At 34.8% G+C, this 7,545-nt stretch overlaps 1 protein-coding gene across 6 annotated transcripts in view; it reads right to left on the bottom strand.

The window, feature by feature from the left end:
- The window catches only part of LOC118749519 (vascular endothelial growth factor A-A-like), a 228,222-nt gene that overhangs the window by 1,475 nt on the left and 219,202 nt on the right, over positions 1-7,545 (bottom strand). The gene's annotated exons all lie outside the window — the stretch shown is intronic.

Genomic DNA, 7,545 nt, shown 5'->3' with positions numbered 1-7,545 from the left:
AAAATAAGAATGTTATAAATTTTCGGAAAATGGGCGTAGCCACGCCCACTTATGGTTACATGTGTATATCTTGGTAACCGCTGTACCAATTTCTTCCAAACTTGGCATAGTTCTTGGCCTTCGCACAACATACCAAACAGCCGAAAATTTTTAAAATCGGACAATAACCACGCCCACATCCCATATGACGGTAATTTAGACAAATACGAAAACTGCGATATTTTAGTAACTACTGGAGATTATTCACTCAAAATTCATATTTACAATAAGTTTTAGACGAAAAATAAGAATATTATAAATTTTCGGAAAATGGGCGTACATACATGGGTTACATATGTATGTATATCTTGGTAACCGCTGTACCAATTTCCTCCAAACTTGGCACAGTTGTTGGCCTTCACACAACATACCAAATATTGGACCATAACCACGCCCACATCCCATATAACGGTAATTTAGAGAAATACAAAATCTTCGATAAATCAGTAAATATTAAAGCTAATTTATTCAAAATTGATGCTTGCAACAATTTCTTAACCAAGAAATACGTTTGCGATAAAATTTTGGAAAATGGGTGTGGCACCGCCCACTTATGATCACATATATGTATCTCGGTAACCATTCTACCAATTTGTACCAAACTCGGTATGGTTATTGTGCTTGCCACATAAAAGCAAAACGTTGAAAATTATTTCGTTAAGGTGAAAAACACATATTTAATACGTAATGTTCGGCTCCGCCCGAACTTAGACTTTCTTACTTGTTAATTTTAATTTTTTTGTTTTAACGCGGCAGCGACATCATGAATTTGTATGAGTTTGACATAAAAGAAGAGGAAGAACCTTATCTGTCGCCGGAAAAATAGAAATTGATCTAATCTGGCCACAACCACAGCCGTCGCGTAGGCCGTTCGTCGCCAAAATAATTATCTACATAAGAGAACGTGTTAAAATAACTAGAGAGCTGTGGTCTGTAGCTCGTCGTTTTCATTCTGTTCGGTATATTACTCATAAAAAATAAAGTAGCTTTATAAACTGAAAAATTTATGAAATGTCACTTTATAAAGCTCTTTAAACCTACATTTTTTATGAATAAAGCCATTATTCTGTATTCAAAAAATTAAATGTTTCAATGGAATTGAATTAAATGTTAAATATTTGAATAAATCATTTAGATTTAGATAGCGTTTTTAGCAATTTATTTGAGAAAAATAAAACATTTATATTTTTGTTTTGATTTTCATTGATTTTAGATTTGCTATCCCAAAATAATTGATATCAAATAAAACATCTCTTTGAGGTAAAGCTGAATGAGAAACACAAAATTTATGATATCAATTTCGTGACGAAAACTATACTAATTTATTTAACTGCTCTGGAAATAAATAAAGCTATTTTCCGTCAGAATACTTTCAGAGCAGGAGCGTTTCTGTCCATTCGAACGAAATGGCCAAGACAGCGGAGCTGCTGAATTTTAATTCGCTACACTATGTCCTTATCGTTGTAAAGCTCATACAGCTCATCGTAAAATCGTCTGCGGTATTCGCCATCGCCAACGCGTAAAGGTCCGTAAATCTTTCCCAGAATCTTTCTCTCGAAAACTCCAAGAGCCGCTTCATCAGATGTTTTCATTGTTTATGCCTCCGCGCCATACGCCAGCACAGGCATGATGAGTGACTTATAGAGTGTGATCTTTGTACGACGAGAGACTGTATTTCTCACTTGCCTACTCAGTCCAAAGTAGTACTTGACATTATTAGTCTGATCCTTTGAACTTCGGACTAAAACCTGTGGAACTGTCAAACTACAATTTTACGCTCTCAAATGAGAGTAAAAGGAGAACAGATGCAGAAGTGCATAGGAACGCAAAAAGCACTATTTCCTGTAAAAACGTCAGACGGTTTGTTTACATGTCATTGGTACTACACTGATTTGGCTGAAATATCACTAAATAATTATTAAAATCTATACATATTCCAATATTTCGTTGTTTACTTCCATTTTTTAACAAATATAAGGTTCTTTGCTTTCACCGCTTTCTGTTTTTGTTTGCACATGTAAATCAGCTGACCGTTTGACACTTTTCATGAACTTACAGGAAAAAAAACTCCGGACTAAATCCTGTAACTTCTGACTAGGAACAGTTGCTCAGTTACTCTCTCAAATGTGTTCCCACTTACAGGTTTTATGTCAATAGGAACGACTTCCTGTAAGTTCTGACTAAATCCTGTAAACCGGACTGCTATTGGAACAGACTATATTATTGTTGCTAATGCTGGTTCCCAAATAAACGAAGACGTCTACTTTTTCAAACTTGTAACTGTCAACAGTGACGTAGGTGCCAAGACGCGTATGCTCTGACTGTTTGTGTGATAACAGGAGATAACTCGTTTTGTCCTCGTTCACCACCAGACCCATTCGCTTCGCTTCTCTATCCAATCCCGAGAAGGCAGAACAGATGTAGCCCTTGTTTTACCGATAATATACATGCCGTCGGCATTGTACGCTCTTCTAAAGTATTGCGCCTGAGCGGTTCAGTTCTGCGGGGATACCAAATTCCGACATCGCGGCATAAAGGCAACTTCTCATCGTGCTGTCGAAAGCGGCTTTGAAATCGTAAAATAGATGGTGTGTGTCGATCCTATTCTCGCGGGTCTTTTCCAAGATTTGGCGTATTGTGAATACTTAATCTATGGTGGATTTGCCAGGCCTAAAGCCACACTGATAAGATCCAGTGGCGTAGCCAGGGGGGATTTGGGGGGATAGATAACACCCTACCCCCCTTCGTCATTGAAATTAAAGTTTTTGTTTGAATGAATAACACAATACTATTTTACCCTTCCGATTTTTAATTTTTTTATGTCAGACTGATGACAAATTATCTTTTAATGAATATATAAAATTATCTGTTGGTAGATTATTTATTTGAATATTTGCGAAATACCCTAGGCCATTTTGCTTAGTTCCCCACAGTGTTGGGAAATAATCTATAATCTATACAAAAACTGTACTTTTCGACTGTAAATTGTATCGACTTTTTAATTTGCTCATATGCATGCAAGCATACATAGATTCCCTTCAAGACCAATGCTTTGATGGTATTCACGGGAAAGTTTATGTAGGTACATTTACATATTTTACACTTTTAACATAAATGCCAAGGCAGATATTTTAAGACACACTTCTTAACAAACAAATTTTTTTAAGTTATTATGAATGGATAAAAGAGACATCTTCTTTGAATTCAGTATTAAAATTTGACATTTCAAGTGGTTATCAAAACTTTATACATGTTAACTAGATTGGCCATTTATCTTAAAATTATATAATATTAATTATTTGTTTGTAAAAATGCAGTATACACTTTAACAAAACCCTTATAAATCCATGGTTTAATCTTTGCGCAACATGGGTATGGGGGGATAGACCGCCCCCCTTCATCATTGAACTACAATTATTTACTTTTGAATTAATAACACAATACTATTTTATCCTTCTGATTTAAAATTTTTTTTTATTTCAGACGGATGAAAAATTATCTTTTAATGAATATATGAGTAGTCCACTTGCAAACAGCGTTATGTGATTTTATAAAAGTAAGCCATAAATTAAAAAAAAAAAACGTCTACGACAGCAAGTAACATCCGAACTGAATCTTTTTTTATTACCCGAAATAAGTATTATAGCGACTTTTGCAAGAGTAGTTAACATTTCATGCTATTTTGTTCAGAATATAGAAAAATTTTTCACTCTGCTGTTAGTGGACATGAAACCCACCAAAAACTAAAAATCGAAAAAAAATTTACATAGCGCACTTTGCAAGTGGACTACTCAATTGTTGAATATGCTATCTTATTTGTCTTTTCCTTTTATACTATTAAGGAGCGGCTGAATGTTTTAACGATGTTAGCGGTACATAATGATGTGTCGATTACAACACAAGAAGTAATTGAAAAAATGTGTGTTAAGCAACGAAGATTAAAACTCGCTTTATAAGTAATAAGATTTTGTAGACTTGTACATAAATAAATGTAAATAGATACGCGTAAATATATAAGTATGCAGATATATTCACTGTGTAAAAACTGAAGTGTATACTAACGAAACTTCTACAAAACAAAACTGGACTACACATTAATTAATTCAAATGGTGTAGTAATTTAATTTTATTGTATATTTTTCGAGCTCAAGGCCACATGAAAATCGAAACAAGATTTTTGATTTTAAGCCCAATATACAATAACGCAGTGGCAGAGGCAGAGGCAGTTTTTCGAAATCAGCTGTTTTTTAGAAAGTGTGGTGTCCAATGAAGCGACTCACAATACAGCGGTGGCAGCTGGAAGTACTGCTCAGTTTAGCCCAAATTCTAAATTCACTGCCACTGCTTCCATCGCAACAAACTTCGCATGTTGAATTTGACATAAATTAAACGCAGCCAACTTCTGTTTAAGTCACTGAAGCCTAAAAGGCAACAACAAAAATGTAAACAAAAAAAAGGGAATGTCAAAAAAAGCAGTCACTGACAACGCCGTATTGTGTTTTCTGCGGCAGTGACTGCCAATATTAGCAGTAACAGCTGATTTTAAGTACTGTCACTGCCACTGCCACAGCGCTATTGTACTTTGGGCTTTACATTTGTTTTTATTTGCCGATATTTCGACTTCAGTCTGAAGTCATCCTCAGGACTGAAAAATACATTATTATAATTACACACATTAATACATATATACGTATAAACCTAAACAAGTACAACTTACACATTTGACAATGTTTGATCGACTGAATCAGATGAGCGAAAAAAACAATAATTAAACAAGCAAATTTGGAGACAGTAGAAAACATCAACATGAGAATGTAAACAATTCAAAATACAGTAATTGTAAACAAAAATCCACGAACAACAATACATAGGAAAACGAACAGTAAGACAAATATGTATGCATATTACTGCAGCTCTCTTTTGTTGTTGTCCGAAACATATAAGGTACGGAATGACAGTGGACTGCGAACGAACACATGACACCTATACTATGAATTGTTGTTGTCTTAGAATTAAGTTGCCCGTAATGTCCCGTATTCTTACAATGATATGACAAGGCCGTCTTGTTGTCCGAGGAGTTGTTCCTTAATTTAATATTTGACTTATGAGCGGAAATCCTTGTCTTTAACTTTGATTTAGTGGTCCCCACATATACCTTATTACATACGTGGGACCCGTCGCCATTGCATGGAATTTTTACACTACGTTGGACTTCTCAAAATTCGGAATCTTGTCCTTTGTATTGCTGTAGATTTGTCGTGGTGTGTTATTATATGTAAACGCAATTGTATAATTATCTTTATCATATATACTCGAATTTTTAACCCATTCGGATATCCCTGGAACATATGTCGATGATCTGTAAATTTTATTTTCCCTGTCTCTATTTGTCCCCTGTTTAGTGGTACCAAAGTAGTAATTACGAATCAATTTGTTTATCAACGACAAGGGGAAATCATTATATTACAGAATTCTTTTAATAACAGCAATATTTTTTGTATGATAAATTTTGTCGCTTATAGAGAGGACCCTTCTAATGAAGTTGTTGGCAGTATTTAGAATTATCTTTTTCTCATGTTTGGAGTGAAAGTTAATTAGTCTCCCAGACGCAGTCGGCTTTTTGTACCAGTCAATTGTTAATAAATTATTTCTTCTTATTATTAGAGTGTCAAGATAAGATAACTGTCCATTATTTTCTTTTTCTATTGTAAATTTAATCGACTTATTGTAGTTGTTGAGTGTGTGTAGCATTATGTCCATATCTTGGGTTTTAATAATAGCAAATAGATCATCCACGTATTTGGTCAGTAAACGCGGTTTGTTAGTGGAGTCCCTTTCAAATTTTGCCAGTAATTCCTCCATGACTATGTCCGCTATTATAGGTGAGGCTGGAGAACCCATTGGCATTCCTGATCGTTGCTCGTAGATTTTATCATTGTACTTAAAATAACGGTTCTCCTTAACGCAGAATTTTAGTATTGTCAAGAATAGTTCTTTCGTCAAAAAGGTTAGGTTTTTAATTTCGTCCCATCTTGAGGCTATGATTTCGATGGCCAAATCTACGGGTATGCTGGGAAATAAGGACACAACATCGAATGACACTAAAATCTCATCATCATATACATAAGAGCCTTTAATCTTGTTTTTTGAACTCCATTGCATCTTTAACATTATATTTGGAGGACTTTGTTAAATTTTTCAGAATGTTAGTGAGATATTTACATAAATTATACGACGGAGAATTGACGGACGAACAAATAGGCCTGAGTGGAGTGCCATCTTTATGGATTTTCGGCAATCCATAAATTCTCGGTGGGTTAGCCGTTTTACACATAAGGGAATTCTTTTCATTCAAATCAATGATTTTGTTATTGTACATTCTTTCCACTATGTCATTATTCTTGTCCTGTAATTTATTCGTCGGGTCGCGTTTTAAAACTCTGTAAGTGGCTATGTCATTCACCAATACTTGCATTTTTGCATCATATTCAGATTTGTTCATTACTACCGTTACATTTCCTTTATCAGCATTTAGGACTAAGAGTTGTTTATTATTATTCAGGAATTTCTTTGTGGAACCTAGGGTGTCACTTATAAATCTGTCTCTCATAGAAGTCGTCGTTTTGTTAAGGTGGTCGCGTATTAGCGTCGTCAAGTTATTTCTTTCAATCTCTTGTTTTTCTTTGTCCGTAATTGTTTGTATACAGTTTTCTCCGTCTGCTATAAATTGAAATAGTGGAAAGTTTTTATTTTCTGTTGGTAAGGCATATTTTGGACCAAGAGATAAAAGCCACTGGATATCTATTGGTATATTTATGGTTGTCTTATTACAAAACCATTCTGGTATCACCCTAATGTTTAGTAACTGTTTTTGTTTCTGCTTTAGTTTTTCATATTTTTTGGTTTGTGTCTTCTTAATTGTTGTTGTGAGTTTATTTGTTAATAATTTCTCACTTTCGAAAAATACGGTGGAATCATTTATGTTGAGTTGTTGTGTTATTAGCGTTTCTAGCCTATTTACCTCTTTTGCTATTTGTCGACGGAGTGAATGCTTTATTCTGATGATAAGGTTTACCAGTTTTAGTTGCACTTTATTGATGTAAGCCGTCACTTCGTTTGAGAGTTGTGTTGGTATTCGGTTGTTGCTGGTGTTGTTGTTGATTGTGTAGAGGATATTTTTGGTGGCGTTGCTGATGAAATTTGGTGTTAAGCCACTTCTTCTGCACGTCTCCAGAAATTTCGTGGATTCCGCCAGTCTGGTGATTTGTTGTAGGCCGTTTTGGTAGCGTTTGATGTATTTTCTGGTCCGGATATCATAGTTGTCTTTAATGTTTGTGTAGACACTAGATGTGTTTTTGTTTTTACGGTGTGCTCCCCGTTTTAACATTTTATCTTTTTATTTATTGGCCGTTCGTTTTACACAGTATTGTATATTTTTCGAGCCTCACCTATAATAGCGGACATAGTCATGGAGGAATTACTGGCAAAATTTGAAAGGGACTCCAC

The sequence above is a fragment of the Rhagoletis pomonella genome, unplaced genomic scaffold, assembly GCF_013731165.1.
Source record: "Rhagoletis pomonella isolate Grant_MI unplaced genomic scaffold, Rhpom_1.0 Rhpom_scaffold_00017, whole genome shotgun sequence".
Taxonomy (NCBI): Eukaryota; Metazoa; Arthropoda; class Insecta; order Diptera; family Tephritidae; genus Rhagoletis; species Rhagoletis pomonella.
This window is presented reverse-complemented; position numbering and strand designations above follow the sequence as displayed.